Source organism: Phyllostomus hastatus, unplaced genomic scaffold (assembly GCF_019186645.2).
Source record: "Phyllostomus hastatus isolate PE091 unplaced genomic scaffold, TTU_PhHast_1.1 phas_scaffold_78, whole genome shotgun sequence".
In the NCBI taxonomy this organism is placed as follows: Eukaryota; Metazoa; Chordata; class Mammalia; order Chiroptera; family Phyllostomidae; genus Phyllostomus; species Phyllostomus hastatus.
Genome location: NW_025334041.1, coordinates 58,466,422 through 58,492,788, shown reverse-complemented (window position 1 = coordinate 58,492,788; position 26,367 = coordinate 58,466,422). Strand labels below are relative to the sequence as shown.

The 26,367-nt window shown below is 37.4% G+C and overlaps 1 protein-coding gene across 4 annotated transcripts in view; it reads right to left on the bottom strand.

Moving 5' to 3' along the window:
* The window catches only part of BLVRA (biliverdin reductase A), a 162,991-nt gene that overhangs the window by 124,063 nt on the left and 12,561 nt on the right, over window positions 1-26,367 (bottom strand). For 2 of the 4 annotated variants that reach the window (XM_045827549.1, XM_045827546.1), the window contains exon 1: window positions 8,691-8,824. The exons of the other annotated variants lie outside the window; for them this stretch is intronic. The gene's annotated coding sequence lies outside the window, so the exon portion shown is untranslated. Of the gene's footprint in view, window positions 1-8,690; window positions 8,825-26,367 lie in introns of those variants that run through there. 4 annotated transcript variants of the gene reach the window in all.

Genomic DNA, 26,367 nt, shown 5'->3' with positions numbered 1-26,367 from the left:
TAAAAAAGATCAAAATGTGTCTCACAGTGTGTTGGTCAAAGCGTGGGGAGGAATACAGTCTCTGATATTACTGGGATCCACAGATGGGTATCATCTCTACTGAGAGCAGTTGAGCAATATCTATTAAAAGTCCAAATGCATGCAACTCTGACCTAACAATTCTATTGCTTACTGCTTATTTCCATCTCCAGCCCCCAAAAAAACCATACTGAGGAGGAAATCATTAAATTGCCCTGAGTCCTTTGTCCTTGCAGAAACATTACTACTGCTTGTCTTCTCTTTCTAATGAGAACTGTCAGGAAAACTTTCCTATGAAAAATAGTCTACAAAACATTACCTATGAACTTTACTGCTTTCTCACAGAATTTGGAGAAAGCAAAATAAAACAAACAAACAAACAAACAAAAAAACAATTTGGAGAGATAAACATGCATGAGAAAGAAACTCATGTAGAAATTCTAATGTATTAGATATCAGTGGTCTACTTACTACCTGGGAGTACATTCAATTGTAATATCCTGGCCAGATCTTTTCCATGCTCTTTTCCCTCCCATTATATTTTAACACCCCTTATAATAGGATGGCACTTCGAGGGCTGCAGTAATCCCAAGCCAGATAAAATCTTGTTCTACCATTCAACATGTTCCCTGCCCATCCCACATCACTTTCTCCCTATCTCCCTACTGTCCAGCCAACTCCAGTTAAAGTTTGAACAGAACCCTGGGATAATTTTATTCTGTATTTCAACATACTCTAAAAGATGTAAGACCCAATCTTATAATTAAAAAATTTAAGTTTGTTTATTTCAAGGTTTTAATATTTAAATGACCAAAAACTAAAAGGTTCTAAGTTTCTCAGTTTTGGTATTATGCTTACAAAAATTTACAGCACATTTTTATTTACTTTTAGATTGTTAACTTTTTACTTATTTACAGTTTTACATTTAGTCAATCTAATTTATATTTTGGCATATGGCGTAAGACTATTTCCCCCAAAGTCTTGTTCCCGAATCATTTATCAACTATTTCCTCCCTTCCCCACCATGATTTGTATATAAATTCTTATGAATATGAATATTCTTTTTTTTTACTGTCTCTGCTCTGTCATCAACCTCTATTCTGATGGCTCTAATATATTATTTACATGACTGTGGCTTTACTATATGTTTTGACATTCAGTAGTTTAAGTTTTCTTTTTAACTTGCTCAGTAGTATTCTCAGCAATTCTTGCTTGCTCAGACCTCCAGATTAATTTTGGAACATCTTTGTCAAGTTAAAAAATATCCACTGGAACTGTGCTATGATAGCATAAAACTTGTAAGTGAAATTAGGATGCATAATAATTCTTCCCATCAAGAAATATATGGCATGGCTCTCTAGGAGTAGCCTGTTCTTTAAACAAAAGACAAAACAAAACAAAAAAAACAGATAAAGAAGAATCTTGAGTTGGTTCCTGAATTACTAACTCACGACAAAGGGCAGGTCAGGCTGCAGTGGTTCACTATAAAGTTAAAAAAGCCATCACCTGGTGGTGGAGGAAGGTGACTGGCAATTGTAACTTTGCAGGTCCCTCCCCTCCCAAAGCAGGGAAGCCACTCCTGCACCAGGAGAGAGCTGGATACCTGAAGTCACTGGGGGGAAAAAGACATAGTAGGAGGCACTCAGAGGAGGTATCCCCCTGCTGGCACTGTGCCAGAGAAACTGGGGAGCCAGGTGATACCTGGAGATAGAAGAGTTGGGCCACAACTGACGCTGACTCAGACAGTCTCTGGACTGGTCAGAGAGTTGGGATGTGTGACAAGCAAGGAGCTTGTTAAGAAGGGCCGGCAAAAACCAAAGGGAATTCACTAAAAAAAAAAAAAAGTCTCCCAGCCACTGTGCAAGGAGCTCTCTTGTGCCATTGCAGAGCCAGTGAAGAGAGAGGAGGGGAGGTGCAATTTGCTCCAAATCAGGGAGCCTTATGGACTGATCAAAGTGGGACTGCAGGGGCTCAGATGGGTAGCAATCTCCAGAGAGATTTAATTCAATAGGGGAACTCAACATCCCTGAAGGGATTCTGCGTGTGCCCAGTGTCCAGGCCAGCAAAGAGGAAGGGGGGGTGCTAGTTGCTCCAACTCAGTGTACCTCAGGAACTAATCAAAAGATGCACAATGAAGTGGATTAAAGGCACCAGCCTGATGCATATGGACCATGGGGTCCTCAAACCGCTCTGAGGGCTTGGGCTGAAGGCTGGACACCTCTGAATATTATAGCCCTGACTGAGCCCCCAATGCAGAACCACAGGAAAGGGAAAAAAATGATCCCAGACCCTCCCCACCTACAGCTTCCAAGAATACCAGCAGAACTCCCTTCCAGGGTTTAAAGACAAAAGAGGGCTTTGTTTTTTTCTTCTTACAAGTGTAAGACAATAAGACCTGGAGCTGAAAAAGCACCAAAGACAAATCCAAAGAGAGATCAGAGGGCTAACGCCAAGCGAGATAAAATTCACTTTGCTATTCTACAAAACTTGCATTTTATTTTTCACTTTTTACTTTTTTGATTATTTTAATTTTTATTTTTCTTCTTTCCATTGAGTTTTGTTTTATTTGTTTCATTTCATTGACTAGTTTTCTTTGTCTTCCCTTTCACATTGCACTTTAATTTCTCTTCCTTCACTTCACTCATATTATTATTCCAATAACATACTTCTCTTGGCCTTTCACTTTTTACTCTTTTTACTCAGATAATATATTTCTTGTCATATGATTGTTGTTCCAAATACCACCAGCATTCTTCCCCGGTCTCGGTTCATTTCACTGTTTTCGTTGTGGCTAACTTTATTCTCTCCAATGCTATGCAAACTTTCTAGCCCTTACTCTAATTATATCTCACCATCTAACCTCAAATAAACGCTCTGCTTCCTGGAGTCAGTTCACATTCTTTTTCTGCTATAACTAGAGTCTTATCTCTTTTTCACCTTTAAAAAAAGTGGCTAGTTGGATGAAATATCACTGTTACTGCTGTGATCTCCAGGGGAACTCCTATCTCTTCTCTACTGGTTGGTAATTTAAAGCCCATAGGACACTCTCCCACAGTCACAATCCACTCCACCTTTGACCTGCCTCAGAATGCATATCAGATAAGGTGGGAGTTGTGAACACCAGTAAACCCGCTGAAGGAGATTATCCACCAATGAAGGACCCACCAATGGGTAAGACAAAAGTACTGCAAGAGAATCCACACAGACAGAAGAAAGAACATTCCTAGAGCATCCAGGTGAGATCAAAGAGACCACACCACAGAGTCCCACAGAATTCCTATCATAGAAGTTCACTCTATAAACACAGCTAGCAAAGCATGGCACTGGGAAATGCAGAAACAAACAAAAAGACTACCCTAAAATGGGGAGACAAAAAAAGGCCCTGAAGTCAAAAGGAATGGAGATTCCCCACTAAAAGAGCTAAATGAAATGGAGGCAAGTAAATATCAGATACAGAATTCAAAAGAATGGGTACAAGGATGCTCAAGGAACTCACAGAAAACTACAAGGAACTGAGTGAGAACTACAACAATGGAAATGGTAACTATAAACAAGAACCAGGAAAGAAAGAAAGAACACAATTTCTGAAATAAAAAAAAATATACTACAAGAAAATACAAGCAGGCTGGATGAAGCAGAAGCCCAAATCAGTGAGCTGGAAAACAAGGTAGAAATACACAGGTAGAGAAACTGCATGAAAAAAGACTAAAAAAATATGAAGATTGCTTAAGGGAACTGCAAGATAACATGAAACATGACAACATTTGAATCATAAGAATACCAGAGGAGAAGAAAAGGAGCAATGGCCAGAAACCCTTTTTAAAAAATTAATATCAGAAAACATCCTGAACTGGGACAGGGAAAAGCCACTCGTTCAGGAACCACACAGGATCCCAAACAAGATGAACCAGAAGAAGCCTACTCCAAGACACATCATCATTAAAATGCCAAGTTTTAAAGATAAAGAGAGAATCTTAAAAGCAGCAACGGCCAAACAAGAAGTAACATACAAAGGAACTCCGATAAAGCTAGCAGCTGATTTCTCAACAGACCCACTGCAAGCCAGGAGGGAATGGTAAAAAATATTGAAGTAATGAAAAGCAAGGGCCTGAAACCAAGACTACTCTACTCAGAGAGGCTCTCAATCAAAATGGAAGGCAAAATAAGGGGTTTCCCAGACAAATGAAGGCTGAAAGAATACACCAAACCAGCACGCGAGATATGTGAAAGGAATTGCCATAAGAAGAGGGAGGAAAAGAGTGAGAGATAGAGGACCACAGGTAGTGAGTAAGCACCTACCAATAATAACCTTAAAAGTTAATGGATTCCATGCTCCAATCAAAAAACATAGCGTAGCTGAATGGATAAGAAAACAACCTGCACATATGCTACCTACAAAGAGACCCACCTCAGAAAAAAAGACCTAACAGACTGAAAGGAAAGGACTGGAAAAATATTCCTGGCAAATGGGCAGGAAAAAAGAAATCTTGTGTAGCAATACTCATATAAGACAAAACGGACTTCAAAACAAAGGCCATAAAAAGAGACACTGAAGGATACTTTATAATACTCAAGGGAAGAATCCATCAACAAGACATAAAATGTGAAAATATATTCACATATATGTTCGCATATATATTCACATATATTTATATTCACCCAACACAGGAGCACCCAATTTATAAGGAAAATCTTGGAGAACTTCAAAAAAGATATAGACAGCCACACACTTATACTAAGGGGTTTTAACTCCCCACTGTCAACAATGGATAGATCTTCCAAACAAAATATCGACAAGGATACTGCAGCACTGAACAATGCCCTCGATCAAATGGACTTAAGTGACATACACAGAACCTTTCATCCCAAGAAGCAAAACACACATTCTTTTCAAATGCTCACAGAACATGTTCAAGAGAGACCACATGATAGAAAACAAAACAACCCTCAACAAATTCAAGAAAACTGAAATCATTTCAAGCATTTCCTCGAACCACAAAGGACTAAAACTAGAAACCAACCTCAAGGAAAAAATTCAGAAACACTCAAATTCGTAGAGACTGAATAACATGATATTAAGCAATGAATGAGTTAATATTGAGATTAAGGAAGAAATCAAAACGTTTCTGAAAAGAAATGAAAATGAACACACAAGAGTCCAAAACTTATGGGACACAGCAAAGAAGATGCTGAGAGAGAAGTTCATAGCAATACAGGCCTACCTAAAAAAGATAAGAACAATTCAAATAAACAACCTAACCCTTCAGCTACAGGAACTGGGAAAACAACAACAAACAAAGCCCAGAGGGAAAGGAATGATCAATATTAGAGCAGAACTGAATGACTAAGAGACTAAAAAGAAAAATGCAAAGGATCAATAAATCCTGGAGCTGATTCCTTAAAAACATAAAAAAAATCTACAAGCCTGTAAGCAGATTCATCTAGAAAAAACAGAGAGGATCTAAATAAACAAAATCAGAAATGAAAGAGAAGAGATTACAACTGATACCACAGAAATACAAAGAATTGTAAGAAATTATTACAAACAACTATATGCCAGGAAATTTGAAAACCTGGGTGAAATGGAAGAATTTCTAGAAAAGTATACTCTCCCAAAACTGAATGAAAAACGAAGCAGAAAGCCTGAAGAGACTGATAACAGATGATGAAATCAAAGCAATAATCAAAAAAGTCCTAGCACACAAAAGCCCTAGACCAGATGGTTTCACAGGAGAATTTTACAAAACACCTATGGAAAAGCTAACCCTACCCTTATGAGACTATTACCAAAAAGTCAAAAGACAGGGAAGACTCCCAAACTCTTCTTACGAAGCCAGCATCATCGTAATTTCAAAACCAGATAACGCCACAACAAAGAAAGAAAACTAAAGGCCAATATCGCTGATGAACATAGACACCAAAATCCTCAACAGAAGACTGGCAAACCACATCCAGCAATACATGAAACAAACATACATCATGATCAAGTGGGATTCATCCCAGAGATGCCAGGATGGTACAATACTCACAAATCAATAAACATAATATATCACATTAAAAAAAAGACAAAAATCACATGAACATATCAATAGATAGGGAAAAAGCATTTGATAAGGTACAGCACCCATTTAGGATAAAAACATTCAGCAAAGTGGGAGTAGAGAGAGCATACCAAAATATAATAAAGACCTTTTATGAGAAACTTACAGCCAACATCATATTGAATTGGCAAACCCTAAAAGCTTTCCCACTAAGATCAAGAACAAGACAAAGATGTCCACTTTCAATACCTAACAAACTGTAAAGGAGGAACTAAAACTGTCACTGTTTGCAGTGATGTGATAATACTCATAGAAAACTCTACACACCCCACCAAAAAACTACTCTACCTAATAAGTGAATCAGGCAAAACAACAGGATTCAAAGTCAATAATCAGAAATAGAAGGCATTTTTATACACCAACAACAAAATATCAGACACAGAAATTGGGAAAAAAACCCATTTGCTAGAGACAAGAAAAATGAAGTACCAAGGAAAAAATCTAACCAAGGTTGTAAAAGACCTGTACTGAGAAAACTACACAACACTGAAGAAAGAAATTAAGGAAGATACAAATAAATGGAAACATACACCAAGTTCATGGATTGAAAGAAATAACATCACCAAAAATGTCCATACTACCCAAAGCAATTTGTTGATTCAATGCAATCCCTATTAAAACACAATTGACATATTTCACAGATATACAACAAACATTTCAAAATTGTATGTGAAACCATAATCGACCACAAAGAGCCGCAGCAATTTTGAAACAGAATAAAGTGAGAGGGGATCATAGTATCTGATGTCAAACTGTATTACAAGGCCACAGTAATCAAAACTGTATAGTACTGGCATAAATACAGACACATAGACCAATGGAACAGTACAGAGAGCCCAGAAATAAACCCAAGTCTCTATGGTCAATTACTATTCAACAAAAAGGGCAGAAGCATAAAGTGGAGTAAAAATAGCCTCTTCAACAAATGGTGTTGGGAGATCTAGACAGCTACATGCAAAAAATTGAAGCTCAGTCACCAATTAACTCAATTAAACAAAAATAAATTAAAGGTGGATAAAAAACTTAAATATAAGTCCCAACACCATAAAAGTCCTAAAGGAGAACATAGGCAGGAAAATCTCAGATATGCCACGTGGCAATGTTTTCACTGATATGTTCCCTAGAGCAAGGGACATAACGGAAAGAATAAACAAACAGAATTTTATCAAAATGAAAAGTGTCTGCATTGCTAATGAAAAAAGCAGTAAAATTAAAAGCGAACCAACCATACAGGAAAACATATTTGCAAATGATACCTCAGACAAGGGTTTAATCTGCAAAATATATAAAAAACTCACATGACCCCACTCCAGGAAAACAAACATTCCAATAAAAAAAAAAAATGGGCAAAGGGCCTAAACAGATACTTTTCCAAGGAAGACATACAATGGATCCAGAGACATATGAAAGAGTGCTCAGCATCACTAGCCATCAGAGAGATGCAAGTTAAAATCACAATGAGATACCACTTCATACCAGTCATAATGGCCATCATAAACAAATCAACAAACAAGTGCTGGAGAGGTTGTAGAGAAAAGGAAACCCTAGTGCACTGTTGGTGGGAATGCTGACCGGTATAGCCACTGTGGAAAACAGTATGGAATTTCATCAGAAAACTAAAAATGGAACTGTCTTTTGCTTAGCAGTACGACTGCTGAATTACATCCTAAGAACCCTGAAACACCAATTCAAAAGAACCTATGCACCCCAATGTTCATAGCAGCACAACTTACAATAGCCAAGTGCTGGCAGCAACCTACGTGCCCACCAGTAAATGAGTGGATATAAAAACTATGGTACATTTACACAATGGAATAGTACACAGAATAAAGAAAGACGGAGGTCCTACTCTTCTCAACAGTGTGGATGGAAACAAAGAGCATTATGCTAAGTGAAATAAACCTAGTGGTGAAAGAAAATACCATACGATCCCACCTATAAGTAGAATCTAATCAACAAAACAAACAAGAAAGCAAAATATAACCAGACACATTGAAATAAAGAACAAAGTGACAGTAACCAGAGAGGTGGGGAGAGGAATTATGGGGGAAAGTAGGGGAAGGGCCATCAAGGAACATGTTTAAAGAACACATGGAAAAAGCCAAAGAGGGTAGGTTTGAGTGTGGGAGGTAAGGATGGGTGGGGTGGTGAGGATGGGTGGGGTGATGGTTGTGGTGGGCTGAAAATGGAGAAAACCATACTTGAACAAAAAGAAAAGAACAGACGGCCTAGAAATACAACTTTTTGGTCAATTAATATTTAACAAATGAGGCAAGAGCATACAATGGAGAAAAGACATTCTCTTCAATAAATTGTGTTGGAAGGACTGGACTAGTACTTGCAAAAAAATAAAACTAGACAATCAACCTACACCATAAACTAGAATAAACACAAAATGGATAAGAAAGTTAAATGTAAGTTATGATACAGTAAAAATCCTAGAGGAAACCATAGGCTGTAACATTTCAGATATCTTGCATAGCAATATTTTTCCTGATATATCACTTTAGGCACTGAAAGGACAGAAGATAAACGAATGCGAGTATATCAAATTAAAAAGTTTGTGCTTACCTTAAGAAAACATCAGCTGTTAACCTACTCTTCTACCAATGATGATGTCTCTATTTTGCTTGTTAGTTCAGTTTGTTCATTAGAGTCCACATATGAGTGAAATCATGTGGTATTTGTCTTTCTCAGACTGGGTTCTTCCTTTTTTTTAAAGATTTTATTTATTTATTTTTAGAGAGGGAAGGGAGGGAGAAAGAGAGAGAGAGAGAGAAACATCAATGTGGGGTTGCTGGGGGTCATGGCCTGCAACCCAGGCATGTACCCTGACTGGGAATCGAACCTGCGATGCTTTGGTTCGCAGCCCGCGCTCAATCCACTGAGCTACGTCAGCCAGGGCCGACTGGGTTATTTCATATAGCCTAATAATCCTCAAGTCCATTCATACTGTAGCAAAAGGTAAGATTTCCTTCTTTTTCATAGCTCTACAGTATTCCATTCTGTAAATGTACTACATCTTTTTTATCTACTTATCTACAAATGAGCACTTGGGCGCTTTCCTAATCTTGACTATTGTAAATAACACTGCAAAAAACATACGAGTGCATATATTCTTTCAAATTAGTGTTATATGAGCACTGGGGTTGGAGGGATTGAACAAAAAGAGAAAAGGACTCAGACATGGACAACAGTGTGGTGATTGCAGGGAGAGTGGGATATAAAGGGTACAAATAGTAATGAAAAAATGCAATTTTTAAATAAATAAATGGTACTCAAAATTCCTATTTAAAAAAACCACATGATCTCACCTTTAGGTGGAACCTAATCAACAAAACAAACAAGCAAGCAAAATATAACCAGAGATACTGAAATAAGGAACAAACTGACAGTGACCAGAGGGGAGAGGGGAGGAGATAACGGGAGGGAAAAGGGGAAGGGTTTTCAAGAACAACTATAAAGGACACATGAACAAAACCAAGGGGGTGTGGAATCAGGAGAGGGAGGGGGGATGGCTGGGGTCCAGGGGAGTGGTGGGGGGTAAATGCAGACAACTGTGCTTGAACAATAATAAAATAATTAAAAATAAATAAATAAGTAAATAAAAAGAAAGAAACCATCAGAAAAAAATAAAAAATGAATGCATTGTTGGGAGAACCTATTTGCCAATGATACACTGGACAATTGTTTAATCTCCAAAATATATAAAGAACTTATACGACTCAACACCAGGAAGACAAACAATCCAATTGAAAAACTAAACAAAGGACCTGAATAGGCACTTCTCTAAGGAGGACATACACATAGCCCATAAACATATGAAATAATGCTCAACACATCACTAATCATCATAGAGATGCATATTAAAACCACAATGAAATCATCATCTACACATGTCAGAAGGGCTACGATCAATAAATCAACAAACAAGTGCTGGTGAGGATGTGGAGGAAAGGGAGCCCCAGTGTACTGTTGGTGGGAATACAGTCTGGCGCAACCACTCTGGAAACATTATGGAGTTTCCTCACAAAATTAAAAATGGAACTGTCTTTTGACCCACTGATTCTACCTCTTGGAATATATCTAAAGAATCTCAAAACACCAATTCAAAAGTATATGTGCACCTCTGTTTCATAACAGCACTATTTACAATAGCCAAGATTTGGAAACAGCCTAAGTGCCCATCAGTAAATGAATGGATGAAAAAGATGTGGTACATTTACACAATGGAATATAACCACAGAAGTAAAAAAGGAGGAATTCTTACCTTTCACAACAGCATGGATGAACTGGAGACTGCTATGCTAAATAATCAAGTTGGTAAAAGACAAACACCACATGTTCTCACTCTAATGAATAAAATAAATGGACATGCACAATAGAATCAAAGGCACAGAAATGTGGGACAGGCGGACAGCTGTAAGAGAGGAGGAGAGTGGTGGGAGGTGGGGGATGGTTGAAAGAAGGTGAAGGGATAAGACAAAGAACATATATGCATGACCCACAGACATTAATAAGAGTGTGGGAATTGTCTGTGGGAATGGGAAGCAGTTGGGGGGAGGTGCAAAGGGGGAAATATTGGGACAAGTATAATAGCATAAGCAATTTAAAAAGACTAAAAAAAGAAAAATATTACTAGGGGAAAAAAGAATAGGGTAGACATTAGCTGAATGGGTAAGAAAACAAAACCCATATATATGCTGTTTACAAAAGAGCACACTCAAAATGAAAAATACACATAGACTAAAAAGAAACAAATGGAAAAAGGTATTTCATGCAACTGGAAGATGTTTCAAAAGTTGGGTTAGAAATACTTATATTAGTGTCCCAGGTTCGATTTCCAGCCAGGGTACATTCCTGGGTTGCAGGCCAGAATCCCCAGCAACCTCACATTGATGTTTCTCTCTCTCCCTCTCCCTCTCTATCTCTCTCCCTCCCCTCTCTAAAAATAAATAAATAATATCTTAAAAAAAAAAAGAAATACTTATTAGGCAAAAATAGACTTTAAAACAAGGGCTGTAACAAGAAACAATAAAGGCACTACATAATGACTAAGGAATCAATCTAACAAGGAATATAACTCATAAATATTTATGCATCCAAACTAAGAGCAAGTACATATGTTTAAAAAATCTGAACAGACTCAAAGGGAGATATGAACAGTACTACAGAGATAGCAGGAAATATTAACACCCCATTGACATCAATAAATAATTTCTGTCTTCCAGACAGAAATTCAACAAGAGTGGCCTTAAATGACACAATGACCAGACGAATTTTATTGATATTTTCAAAGCAATTCAGCCTAAAGCAACAAAAGGTACATTCTTTTCAAGTGTACATGAAACATTTTCTGTAATAGATAATACATCAGGACACAAAACAAGGCACAAATTTTAAAAGACTGAAATCACATCAAGCATCTTCTATGATCATAATAGTATGGTACTAAAAATAAATCACAAGAAAAACAAACTGACAGTAACCAGAGGGGACAGGGGAGAAGGATAAAAGGGGAAAGAAGGGGAAGGGTAATCAAGAAACATGTATAAAGGACCCATGGACAAAGACAAAGGGGTGGGGATAAGATTGAGTGTGGAAAGTTGGGGTGGTGAGGCAGGTGAGAGTGGTGGGGGAAATTGGGGACAACTGTGTTGAACAATATAAAAAAAAATAAAACTGAAACACATACACAAAGACATGGCGGCTAAATAACATGTTACTAAAAATGGTATGTGTTAACAAGGTCAATAAAGGTCAATGAGGTTAACAATGAAGAAATGATGACATACCTTGAAACATATGAAAATGAAAATACAACAACCCAAAATCTATGAGACACATAGCAAAAGTAGTCCTAAAAGAAAAATTCACAATATTTAAGGGCTTACCAAAGGAAACAAGAAAAAACTCCAACAAGCAAAATAATTTTACATTAATGGAAGTAAAATAATAGCCCAAAGTGAGTAGAAGGAAGGAAATAATAAAGAAATAAAGATCAAAGGAGAAAGAGTCCAAAAAAACAATACAACCAAGTGTTCATTCTTTGAAAAGATAAACAAGCTTGATAAACCTTTAGCCAGACTCATCAAGAAAAAAAGAGGATGCAAATTACTAAAGTCAGAAATGAAAGAGAAGCAATGACTGATAGCAAAGAGACACAAAAGAATATAAGAAAATACTGGGAACAGCTATATGCTAACCAATTATACAATCTGAAGGAAATGGATAAATTCCTACAATCTTCCAAAACTGAATCAAGAGAAACCAGAGAATCTGAACAGACTGATTACAACTAGTGAAATTGATACAGTAATAAAAAAACTCCCAACAAATAAAAGTCCTTGTCCAGATGGCTTCACAGATGAATTTTACCAAACATTCAAAGAAGAATAAACATTTATCCTTCCCAAACTGTTCTACAAAATTCAAGGGGAGGAAAAACTTCCATGCTCGTTTTAGAGGCCAGCATTATCTTAATTGTAGAACAAGATAAAGACACTGCACCGAAATAAAATTACAGGTCAATATCACTGAGAAAGATAAATACTAAAGTCATCAAAAAATATTAGCACACCAGTTCAAGCAATATACTAAAAATACCACACAATGTGATGAAGTGGGATTTATTCCATGGATTCAAGGTTGGTACAATATTCACAAATCAATAAATGTGACACACCACATAAACACAATGAAGAATAAACAAAACATGATCATATTAATAAGTGCAGAAAAGCATGTGATAAAAGCCAACTTTCATTTATGATAAAAACACTCAGCCAAGTGGTCATAAGAGGGAACATAACTCAATGAATTAAGATCAAATATGACAGACGCACAGCCAATATCATACTCAATGTGCAAAAACTAAAAGCATTTCTGTTAAGATCAGTAACAAGACAGGAATATCCACTTTCACCACTCTTACTGGATATAGTCCTAACCCCAGTTATCAGACAAGAAGAAATAAGACATTCAAATTGGAAAGGAGGACATAAAACTGTCAATATTTGCAGATTGCAGATTGCAAATAGAAAATCCTAAAACCTCCATTAGACAGCTACAAAAGCTAATAAATGAATTCAGCAAAGCAGCAGGATACAAATAAATATTCAGAAATCAATGATATTTCTATACAAAAGTAATGAACTATCAGAACAAGAAACTAAGAAAACTATCCCATTTGCTATTGTAACAACAACAACAAAAAGGTACCTAGGAATAAACCAACAGAGTAAAAGACCTGTACTTGGAAAAGTATAGGACATTAAAGAAAGAGATTGAGGAAGATACAAATAAGTGGAAGCATATACTGTGCTCATGGACTGGAAGAATTATCATTATAATGTCTATATTACCTAAAGCAATCTCTCAATTCAAGTGCGATCCCTATTAAAATGCTGATAGAATATTTCACAGATCAAGAAAATATATTCCAGATAGACAAATCAATAGAGAGATATCCAAAAGAGACCCTTGAATAGCCTCAGCAATCTTAAGAAAGGTGAACAAAGTTGGAGGTTATCAATTTCCTAATATCAAACTATACTACAAGGTCACTGTAATCAAAACAGCCTGGTACTAGCATAAAAACAGGCATATAAGTAAGTGGAACAGAACAGAAAACCCAGAAATCAACCTATGTGCATGTGGTCAATTAATATTTGACAAAGTAAGCAAGAGCATACAAGCCAGTATCTAATAAATGGTGTTAAAAAAACTGGAAATATACATGCAAAAAATGAAGCTAGACCACCAACTTATACCATACAAAAGAATAAACTAAAAATTGATAAAAGACTTAAATGTAAGTCATGAAACCATAAAAACCCTACAAGAAAACATAGACAGTAAAATCTCAGACATCTCTTATAGCAATATTTTTGCCTATATTATGTCTTCCAGGGCAAGGGAAATAAAGGAAAAAAATATAAATGGGACTACCTCAAACTAAAAAGCTTGTGAACAGAAAATTAAACCATCAACAAAATAAAAAGGTAACCCACTGTAAGAGAAAGCATATTCATCAATGATACATCTGATAAGGGATTAATCTCCAAAATATATAAAGAATTTATACAACTCAACACTAGGAAGTCAAACAATACAATTAAAACTGGGCCAAGGACCTGAATAGTCACTTCACCAAAGAGGACATACAGATGGTCAAAAGACATATGAAAAGATGCTCAATGTCACTAATTATCAAAGAGATGCAAATTAAAACCACAATGAGGTATCACTCTACACCTGCCGGAATGGCTACCACCAATAAATCAACAAACAACAAGTGCTGGCAAATATGTAGAAAAAAAAGAACCCTAGTGCACTGTTGGTAGGAATGTTATCATAACAGTCAGTTGGAGTGCCAGAGTCTCCTCCACTGGCCAAAATGGCAGGGGGCACATATTTATACTGAGTGCACCAAGAGCTACAAATATGAATGGATAGGGTCCTGAGGGTGCCTAAAGCTAGAAAAACGAATGGATAAGGCACTAAGCATGCCAAAAGTTAGCGAGATAATTGGGTAGAAAATAAAGCCCTTCCTTCTATCCCTGTAAGAACAGTGGGTGTGAGCAGGAAAAGTGGTCTTTGAGCCAGAACTCAATCATTCTCCCAGGTTATGTGGTGACTGAATAAATCCTTTTCTATTTGCACCAGCACTAGCCTAATGAGTTTGTCTTTTTTTGCAAATGGAGGCAGCTGAACCTCCATTTATTTTTGTTGCAGGTTTTAGTCACTTAGACGAGACAGCATGGACTCTGGTAAGTCCAAGGTGGGGGCAGGCTGAGGTCCCATCTGACTGTTGCAGGCAGACCTGGGAGGGAGAGACTGTGGAGATTTCTGGGCAGCTATCGAGAGCTTTTCTTCGGGCATTTCCTTGCACTCCATCTTAAGGCATTAGCCATTTGAAATTCTTGACTGGTGAAATAAAACAAGTCTTAGGGGAGCAGGTGGACTCCAAGACTGAGTAAGTGAAGACTGGGCACACATGGGGTCATCTATCCCTGCTGCCATGACTTTGTGCCACTTGAGTCCAGTTGGGATCATTTGTGACACTAGTTAGCAAGCTATCCCTGCCATTTGGGCTTTGTGTCACTTAGGCCCAGTCAGGAGAATTTGTGGTACCAGGTGGCAGGCTATCCCTGCTGCTTGGGTTTGGGCTTTATGCCACTGGAGCTTTGTTCCTTTTGGGCTTCATGCCACCTGGGCTGGACTGCTTGCGTATTGGTAGGCAAGAGATAAAACACTAGGACTTGCTTATGAGTGGCTATTTAGAATAATGGAATTATGGATCAAAGTTTTGTTTATATGTCCCTACCTTGTCTAGGGTCTTGTTATGGTTATAGTTTGGGGTTTGTACTTCTGTACCATCAGGGGTTGTTCTGTTTCAACTCTTGAAAGGAACACACTGGTCCAAATTTTAACAGTTTGGTCCATGTAGAGGTATAATCCAATGACTAAAAAGGGATTGGTTTTCTATTATAACACTGCTTAGCTTATGTATACTTCACCATGACACAGTTGGAATTGTTTTTGCCAACAATCAGGGAAATAGGACCAAATCTCTTATGTCCAGGCCTTTATGTCTTTACACAATAAGGATTGGGCAAAGAAAGGGAACAACCCAATGATGCAGAGAAGGGAACTGGCTTCAAACCCCTCACTAATAGTAAGACAAAGAAAATAAAAATAGGGAGATGAGTCTCTTTAATACCATGAACCTGTGGGACCCAGGATTAGCTGCAGGAAGATTTCCCCTGCCACCACCCATGCTGCTAGATACCCCTGAAATAGAGTCCAGAGGGTTGACAACCCCACCCCTCAATGATGAAGGAATGGTCTCTCCCTCAAAGACCCAAAGGGGTAACAAATTTGACCAGGGAGCATCCCCACCCAGAGAAGAATACTTCCCTTTCAGGAAATACTCAATAGGCAGAATAAACCGGCAGGCCAGCCCACTGGCCACTACTGGGCCTATATTCAAGTTTCAACTTATTTAAAAATTGGATGATTTTTAAACCTTCACATAGAAAAGATCCTCAGAAAATAACAGATCTTATCACCTCCAACATACTGCCTATGACAGATGAAAGGCAGCTAGTTATGAAAAGGCTAATAAAAAAAGCTCATAGTTTCCAACAAGAGAATCCCAACAAGACCCCCAACCCAACAGGGGTAGTTCCCTTTGACAGAGCCCAACTGTGACCCAAATAGCAGAGACCTAACTTCCCTAGGTGCATACTGGAAGGGCTTAAGAAAGGGATTCCGGGTGGTAACCAGGTGGCTCAGTTGGTTGGAATGTTGTCTCGATATGCCTAGGTTGCAGGGTCAACCCTGGGTCAGGGTACATACCTAGGTTGTGGGCTTGATTCCCAGTCAGGGCACGAACGGAATGTTTCTCTCTCTCTCTCTCTCTCTCTCTCTCTCTCTCTCTCTCTCTCTCTCATTCCTCCACCCTTTTCCCTCTCTATAAATCAATAAAACATATGCTCAGGTGAGGATTAAAAAAACAAAATAAAAATAAAAGCTTGAAAAAAATCAAAACAATATTACTTAAAAAAAAAAGAAGACAAAGGGGTGCCCAAACAAAAGAACATGAATATGATATACACCATTCAAGAGAAACCAAACAAAGATCCTTCTCAATGTTTAGAAAGACTCTATTAGGCCTATTGAAATTACACTGATGCTGACCCACATGCACTAGAAAATGCTGGATCGTGAACCTATCTTTTATTGGCAAAGAGCCCTGGATATGCAAAAGACGCTCCAATGCTCAGACAGGGTATTGCAAATGAATCCCTTCCAGCTGGTAGATATAGCCTTTAAAGTTTACCATGCCTGCAAAACAAGAAATTTAAAGCTGGCTGCTGTTTTCTTAGAAACAGTGTAAGGAAACCAGAAGAGGTGGGACATGAAAGGAAAAGGGAAAGTTCCACTAGGCAGTAATCAATGTGCCCACTGCAAAGAGAAAGGCCACTGGAGAAAGGACTGCCCAGAACTCAAATCGAAAAATAAAAAGAATAGAAACCCTCAGTGAGAAATATTAAAGGAATGATGACAAATCTAATGATGAATGAGGAGGCCCTGAGGCTTCCCTAAATGTCTCCCAAACTATTACTATTTCCCCAAAGGAGCCCTGGGTACAACTGACTATAGAGAATAAGCTAGTTAATTTCCTCATAGATGTGGAAGCTACATACTCAGTTCTAAATAAAAAACTAACTAAGACAAGTAAAGCTGTGGTGATGGTTACTGAGTAACCAGGCAATTACAAAAATGGGTATTCTTCCAACCTTTAGAATGTCAGCTTGGGTAGCAAAAACTTACACATAGTTTTCTGTACATGCCAGATGGTCCCATTCTATAGCTGGGCTGAGATCAATGGTGTAAATTGTATACACAAATAACTTTTCCCCTGAGAAGCAGAAATTATGTGTAAAAAGTACTTCCAGTGCTAGCTCTCCAGCTCCAGATACTCCTGATTTGCCCAAAAAGACCCAGAGGTGAACTCTTTCCACCTCAGTACTATGAGTGAGTCAGTCAAACTGTTTGGGCTGACAAAACTCCAGGTAGTATGGTAAATATCCAACCCATAAAATTAGTCTAAAAGCAGGGGCATGGATCCCACAAAAAAAAAAAAAATCATTTTAAAAAGGGAATTCAACCAGTATTGCATGAATTCTTAAAATCAGGGTCAATTCGGCTATGCCAATCTACCTACAACACCGCCATTTTGCCAGTCAAAAGTCCTCACTTTGATAAATACCTATATGTACAGGATCTTAGGGCCATAAAAAACATTGTCCAGGACATTCATCCAATGGTTCCCAACCCTTACACCAGCCACTTGAGGGCCGACACATCTTGGGGCTTTAATTCCCCACCTGTCAGAATTTAAATCCCATTACACACAATGAGATGATGAACAGGACCATGAATGCAGATTCTCTATCACTGACCCTAATTCTACGTGGAAGATCAACACTCATGATATAATCTTACTCTATGAAGCTCTAGTATATCCCATCCTCAACATCTACATGACGGGACACATTATAGAAGGGCACCACCTAAGGATTCAAGTCTTGCTTCTGCAGTTGATACAACAAGGGAAAAGTGGACCTGAACTCCTAAAGGAGATTTTAAATTCCTCTTTCAGAAAGGGAGAGTACCTCCCAAAACTAAGTGACAATGTAACTTTTTATTCTGCATTTCCCAGATAGTGGCTTCCTCAGCAAATTTCTCCTGCTCATGGGAATACCACCCAAAGCCTATTCAGGATTAGATCATGGGGATCCTTTAATGTCTCCAGTTTCTCATTTCATTACAATTCCCCCTTGCACTACTAGGCATACCCCTCACTAAACACTTGTCTGTCTGTTCAACAGGTCTCACTTTGGAAGTCTATCTGCAACACCATCTCTTGAAATAAGCAGCAGTCTACCAGATTTGCTTGTCTAGCAGTGCCATCCTCCAGACACTGTATATGATTCCATCTGAAGACAGAAATCCATTCCTGACCCCCCTCTTCTTTTAGTGGCTAGTAAGAATCTCTGCCCTGGCTGGCGTAGCTCAGTGGATTGAGCACGGGCTGGGAACCAAAGTGTCCCAGGTTCGATTCCCAGCCAGGGTACATTCCTGGGTTGCAGGCCATAACCCCCAGCAACCGCACATTGATGTTTCTCTCCCTCCCTCTCCCTCCCTCTCCCTCCCTCTCTCTCTCTCTCTCTCTCTCTCCCTCCCTTACTTCCCTAAAAATAAATAAATAAATAAATCTTTAAAAAAAATTGTTAAAAAAAAAAAAAAGAATCTCTGAACCTGAGGATAAGGAGGACTACACACTTGAACAATGGGGGAAAAAACTACAGATAATGAGATCTTCATCCAATTACCCTTGTAAGATTACAAGGGTCCAGACATTTAAAAGGGGGAGTTGTTACCACAGAAAATCAGTCAGAGTGCCAGGAAGTCTCACCCACTGGCCAAGACAGCAGCAGGGGAGGTTGTTAAACTGAGCATGCCAAAAACTAAAAATATGAATAGGTAGAACCTGGAGTGCACCAAAAGCTAGAAAGATAAAAAGACAGGGCTCAAAGCATGCCAAAAGCTAGCAAGGTAACTGAATAGAAAAGAGCCTTCCCCTCTATATCCCTAACAAAAATGGCAGGCTTGAGCAAGAAAGATGGTCTTTTAGACGGGAGTTCACCATTCTCCGAGCTTGCACTGCACCTACATAAAACCTCTTGCCTTCTGCATCAGTATCTGCCTCTCAGGTATAGCTTATGTTGCAGCAAGCAGCCAAACTTCTGTTTTGTTCAATTAAAGAAAAGCAGACTGTTGAGGCCTCTGTGGAAAACGATATAGAGTTTCCTCAAAATATTAAAAATGGAGCAGCTGCCTTTTGACCCAGTCATCCCACATCTGGGAATACATCCTATGAACCCCAAAACACAAACTTAAAAGAATATATGAACTCCTATGTTCATAGCAGTGTTATTTACAATAGCGAAGACTGGAATCAGCCTAAGGGCCCATCAGTAGATAAGTGGATAGGATAAAAAAAGCTGTGGTACATTTACACAATGGAATGAATACTACGCAGCAGTAAAATACAAGAAACTCTTACCTTTTGCAACAGCATGGACAGACCTGGAGAATACTATGCTAAGCGAAATTAGCCAGTCAGTAAAAGTCAAATACCACATGATCTCACTTATATATGGAATTTAGTGAACAAAATTAACTGATGAACAAAATACAGAGGCATAGATACATGGTACAGACTGACAGCTGTCAGAGGGGGCTGCATGAAGGAAAGTGAAGGGATTAGCCAGAAAACATATACGCATGATGGTCAGAGGATAGGGGATGGGGACTGATTGGAGATAAGCAAAGATGGGGGAAATGGGAAAATCTGTAATAGTTTCTACAATTAAAAAAAAGAAGAAACATTTTTTAAAAAAGTAAACACAACAACCCAATATCTATAAAACATGGTGAAAGCACTTCTAAAAAGGGAATTTATAGTATTGCTGGCCTGCCTCAAGAAACAAGAAAAACCTCAAATTCACAATCTAATCTTACACTTAAAGGAACAGGAAAAATAAAAATGAGAGTCCAAAATGAGCAGAAGGAGAGAAATAATAATGCAGATCAGAGAGGAAATAAAGAAAACAGAGCCTAATAAAAACAATACAAAAGATCAACATATCCAAGAGCTGATTCTTTGAAAAGATAATCAAGTTTGATAAATCTTTAACCAGACTCATGAAGAAAAAGTGAGCAAAGACCCAAATAAATAAAACCAGAAATGAAAGAGGAGAAGACTACCTGACACCACAAAAATACAAAGGATTATAAGAAAATATTGCAAACCACCAGTCCAACAAATTGGACAATCGGGAAGAAATGAACAAATAAAATATCCCAAAACTGAATCAAGAAGAAATAGAAAATCTGAACAGATCAATTACAACTTAAAATATTGAAGTAGTAATCAAAAATTTCCCAACAAAGAGAAGTCCTAGAGTGAACAGCTTCAGATGAAATTTTCTGAAATATTCAAAGAACACATAGTTTTCTCAACTATTCCAAAACCTTCAAAAGGAGAGAAGATCCCAAGCTCATTTTATGAGACCAGCATTATCCTAGTTCCAAAACCAGATAAAGACACTAAAAGTGAGATAACTATGGGCCAATATGCTCTAATAATTATAGATGCAAAAATCCTCAACAAAATCTTAGCAAACCAAACCCAACAATATATTAAAAAGGCCATACATCATGACCAAGTGAAACTTACTCCTGAGATTTAAGGTTGTAGAATATCCACCAATCAATTAATTTGATGCACCACATAAACAAAATGAAGGATAAAAATCACAATACCGTATCAGTACATGCCTAAAAAGCACTTGACAAAATCCAGCACCTATTTATGATAAAAAAAAAACTCTCAGCAAAGTGGGACTAGAGGGAACAAATGTCAGCAAAATAAAGGGTGTATATAACATCATACTCAAACAAGGAAAATTAAAAGCATTTCCATTCAAGTCAAAAACAAGACAGAAATGTCCCTTTCACCACTCTTGTTCCACATAATACTGGAAATCCTAGCCATGGCAATCAAACAAAAAGAAGAAACAAAATATATCCAAACTGGAAAGAGAGAAATAAAACTGCAATTATTTGCTAATGACATAATATTGTGCATAGAAAAACCCTAAAGATTTTAGAGAAAAACTGCTAGAAGTGAAAAATAAATTCAGTAAAGTAGCAGCATAGAAGATAAATATCGAAAAACTGATTGCATCTTGATACAGCAATAATGAACTATCCAAAATCCAAAACAAAAAAAAAATTACATTTACAATTGCATAAAAAAAATACCAAGGAAGGAATTTAACCAAGGATATAAAAGACCAGTACTCAGAAAATTACAAGACACTGGAGACACAAGTTGAAGAAGATAAAAATAAGGGTAAGCATATACCGTATTCATGGATAGGAACAATTAATATCATTAAAATATCCATGCCATGTAAAGCAATATATAGAATCAATGCAATCCCTATCAAGATAGCAATGGTGTATTTCACAGAGCTAGAAGAAATATTCCAAAAATTTAGGAGTATATAGAACCACAAAAGACCCTAAATAGTTTTAGCAAACTTGAGGAAGAAGAGCAAAGTCAAAGCATTCACATGTGATGCCAAACTATAGTACAAAGCAACAGTAATCAAAACAGCATAGTACTGGCATAAAAAGACATGTACTCACAGATCACTGGAACCGAATAGAAAGTACAGAAATAACACTACATTTGTATAGTCATTTGATCCAAAAATAAATAAATAAATAAATAATAACATGCCATAGGGTAAAGACATGTATTCAATAACTAGTAATGGGAAAATAGGTCAGGTACATGCAAAACATGAAACTAGACCACCTTCTTACACCATATGCAAGAACAAAATAAAAAAAACAAATCACAAGAGTAGGCCAAGATGGAAGCATAAGTAGATAGACTTCGTTTCCTTGCACAACCGAAAGAAGTACAACCACAAATTTTAAAACAAAAAACAACCCAGAACTGACAGAAAATTGAACTCTATGGAAGTCCAACAACCAAAAACATTCACCCAGACTGGTAAAAGGGGCAGAGACATGCAGCTGGAACAGAGAGGAGGAGCAGCAAGGTAACACACTAGGCAGATGAGGTGGCAGCTGGTGGACCAAGCGGTCCCACAACTGTGTGCAAATAATCCGGGAAGAAACAAATGAGGAGCAAGACAGACTGAGCAATCCATAATTCTAGAGTGGGAAACTAAAGGCTCAAAATATCTGGCTGTAAAAACATGTGCGAGCTGTAGCAGTAGGAGAAACTGCCAATATCACAGGAGAGTTTGTTAAGAGACCCACAGGGTCCTAGAACATACACAAACCCACCTACCCAGGAACAGGCAACAAAAGGGCTCAATTTGCTTGTGGGTAGTGGGGGAAGTGACTGAAAGCAGGGTGAGAGCTGAATAAGCCGCATGGTTCCCTCTCTGATCCCTCCCCCACTTATGGAGCCACAACACAGCTAAGTGGATTACCCCCCCAAGAGGGAATACCTAAGGATCCACCCCTTACACCAGAACAGATGCACCAAGACAAAGAAATACAGCCCAAATCAAATAACAGATCAAAATTCCAAAAAAAGAACTAAGCCATGAGTCGATAGCCAGCCTGTCAGATTCGGAGTGCAAAACACTTGTAATCAGGATGCTCACAGAAATGATTGAGTATGGATGCAAAATAGAGGAAGAGTGAAGGCTATTCAAAGCAAGATAAAGGTAAATGTACAAGGAACCAACACTGAAGGGAAGGTAACCGGGATTCACCTAGCTAACTAATTAAATCAATGATTTGGAACAGAAGGAAGAAATAAATATTAACCAGAACAGAATGAAGAAACAAGAATTCAGAAATATGAACAGAGGCTCAGGAACCTCCAGGACAACTTTAAACATTCCAACATCGGAATCATAGGGGTGCCAGAAGGAGAAGAGGAAGAACAAGAAATTGAAAACTTATTTGAAAAAATAATGAAGGAAAACTTCCTCAATCTGACAAAGGGAATAGACTTCCAGAAAGTCCAGGAGGCTCAGAGAGTACCCCAAAAAGTTGGACCCAAGGAGGAACACACCATGACACATCATAATTACATTACCCAAGATTACACATAAGGAGAGAACCTTAAAAGCAGCAAGAGTAAAGGAGACAGTTACCTACAAAGGAGTTCCCTTAAGACTGTCAGCTGCTTTCTCAAAAGAAACCTTGCAGGCAAGAAGAGGCTGGAAAGAAGTATTCAAAGTCATGAAAGACAAGGACCTACACCCAAAATTACTCTATCCAGCAAAGCTATCGTTTAGAATGGAAGGGCAGATAAAGTGCTTCCCAGGTGAGATCAACTTAAAGGAGTTCATCATCACCAAGCCCTTAGTATATGAAAAGTTAAAGGAACTTATCTAAGAAAAAGAAGGAGATCAAAGCTATGAACAGTAAAATGACAACAATCTCACAACTATCAACAACTGAACCTAAAAAACAAAAACAAAAACAAACTAAGCAAACAACTAGAACAGGAACAGAAACACAGAAATAATCATCACATGGAGGGTTATCAGCAGGGAGGGGAATGCGGAGAATGGGGGAAAGGTACAGGGAATAAGAAACATAATTGGTATGTACAAAATAGACAGAGAGAGGTTAAGAATAGTACAGGAAATGGAGAAGCCAAAGAACTTATATGTACAACCCATAGACATGAACTAAGTGGTGGGAATGCTGGTGGGAGGAGGGGCAGGGGGGAGGGTATAAAGAAGGAAAACAAACTATACTAGCACAATCAATAAAATATACTTTAAAAAACACAAAAAAGAATACACTCAAAATGAATTTAAGACAATGTAAAACTTAAAACTATAAAAATCCTAGAACATAATGGCAGTAAAATCTCCAATGTTTCTCTTAGAATTTCATATTTTTTCTGATATATCTCCTCAGGCAAGAAAAACAAGCTAACTAATTAAATAAATAAATACTACAAAAAACTAAGAAAGTTTTGCACAGGAAAAAGAAAAACATCAACAAAATTAAACCAATCCACCTAATTGGAAAGCATATACACTAATGATATATCTGATTAGGAGTTATAGTCCAAAATTTATAAACAACTTATAAAACTCCAGAAAACAAACAATCCCATTTAAAAAAGAGGTCAAAAGATCTGAGTAAACATTACTCTAAAGAGGATATATAAATGGCCAACAGACATCTGAAAAGATGTTCAATGTTACTAATCATTAGAGAAATGCGAATTAAGACCATAATGATATCACTTCACACCTGTCAGAATGGCTATCATCAATAAATTAACAACTCTGGCTGGTGTGGCTCTGTAGATTGAGAGCCGGCATGCAAACCAAAGACAAATACCATGTAATTTCACTTATATGTGGAATCTAATGAACAATATAAGGCAACAAATAAAACAGAAACAGACAGATGGATACAGAGAACAGTCTGAGAGTTGCCAGAATGGAGGGGGGTGAATGGGGTGCTGGGTGAAAAAGGTAAAGGGATTAAGAAGCACAAATTGGTAATTACAAAGTAGTCATGAGGATGTATATAAACTACAACACAGAAAATATAGTCAATGATAATATAATAATTATATGTACAGTTAGGCACTGGAAACATCAGAGGGAACACTGAAAAATAAACGATTGTCTAACTCCTAGGGCCTAGGCCGTACAACTGAAACTAATACAAAATAATATTGAGCCCTGGCTGGTGCAGCTCAGTGGCTTGGGCATGGGCCTGAGAACCAAAGGGTTGCCAGTTCAACTCCATCAGGGCACATGCCTGGGTTGCAGGCCAGGTCCCCAGTAGGCAGTGCGTGAGAGGCAACCACACATTGATGTTTCTCTCTCTCTCTAAAAATAAATAATTTTTTTAAAAAATAAAAATAATATTTTAAGTAAACTACAACTGAAAATATTATTTTTAAATGTAAAAAAGAATAAAATTACAACAGGAATTAAAATAGAGAAAATACTATATACAAAAATAATGCAGCAAAGATGTGGTTCTTCAAAAAGTTAATAGAATTAACAAAACTCTAACTCATTAAGGGAAAAAAAACAGAAAAATAAATCAGAAATGAAAATGGAAAAGTTTCCACAGGCAACACAGAAATATAAAAGATCATATAAGAATAATATAAGACTATATGCCACAAAATTTTATAACCTAGAAAAATTTGGTAAGTTCATTAAAAATACAGTACCATGATCAATTGGGTTTTATTTCAAGAGAACAAGGATGATTCAACACAAGCAAATTGGCTAAGGTAATACATTACACTAACAAAATAAAGGATAAAATTCTTATTATATCCATAGATGAAGAAAAAGTACTTCACAATATACGACTTTCAATTATGATTAAAACACTCAATAAAACAGGTCTAGAAGGAAAGTACCTCAACATAATTACGGCTATATATGACAAAACATCAGCCAGTATCATACTCAATAATGAAAAACTGAAAGTTTTCCCTTAAAGATCACAAACAAGACAAAGAGGTCCACTCTCACCACTCTTATTTAATGTACTACTGTAAGGCTCAGCCAGAGCAATCAGGCCAAAAAAAAGAAATAAAAGGCATCCAAATTGGATGAAGAGGTAAAATTGTCACTGAGCTGATGACATGATCATTTATATACAAAACTCTAAAGATTCCAATAAAAACATGGTTAGAAACAATAAACAAATATAGTAATGTTGCTGGATACAAAATCAACATACAAATATCCACTGAATTTCTATATACTAACAATGAAATTTCAAAGAAGAAATTAAGTAACAAATCCATCCGTAATTGCAACAACCAAAAAAAAAATACCTAGGAATAAACTTTAAAAGGATATGAAGGACCTATACACTGAAAACAACACAGCACTGTTAAGAGAGATTGAAAAAGAAACAAAAACTAGCAGGATATTTTGTGTTCATAAATTGGAAGAATCAACATAGTTAAAAGTCATATTATCCAAAGCAATACTCAGATTTAATGCATTCCCCATCAAAATCGCAATGGTTCTTTTAGAGAACAGAACAAAAAAACCGTTAGATTTCTGTGGAAAAACAAAAGACCCTGAGTAGCCAAATCAATGCAAAGAAA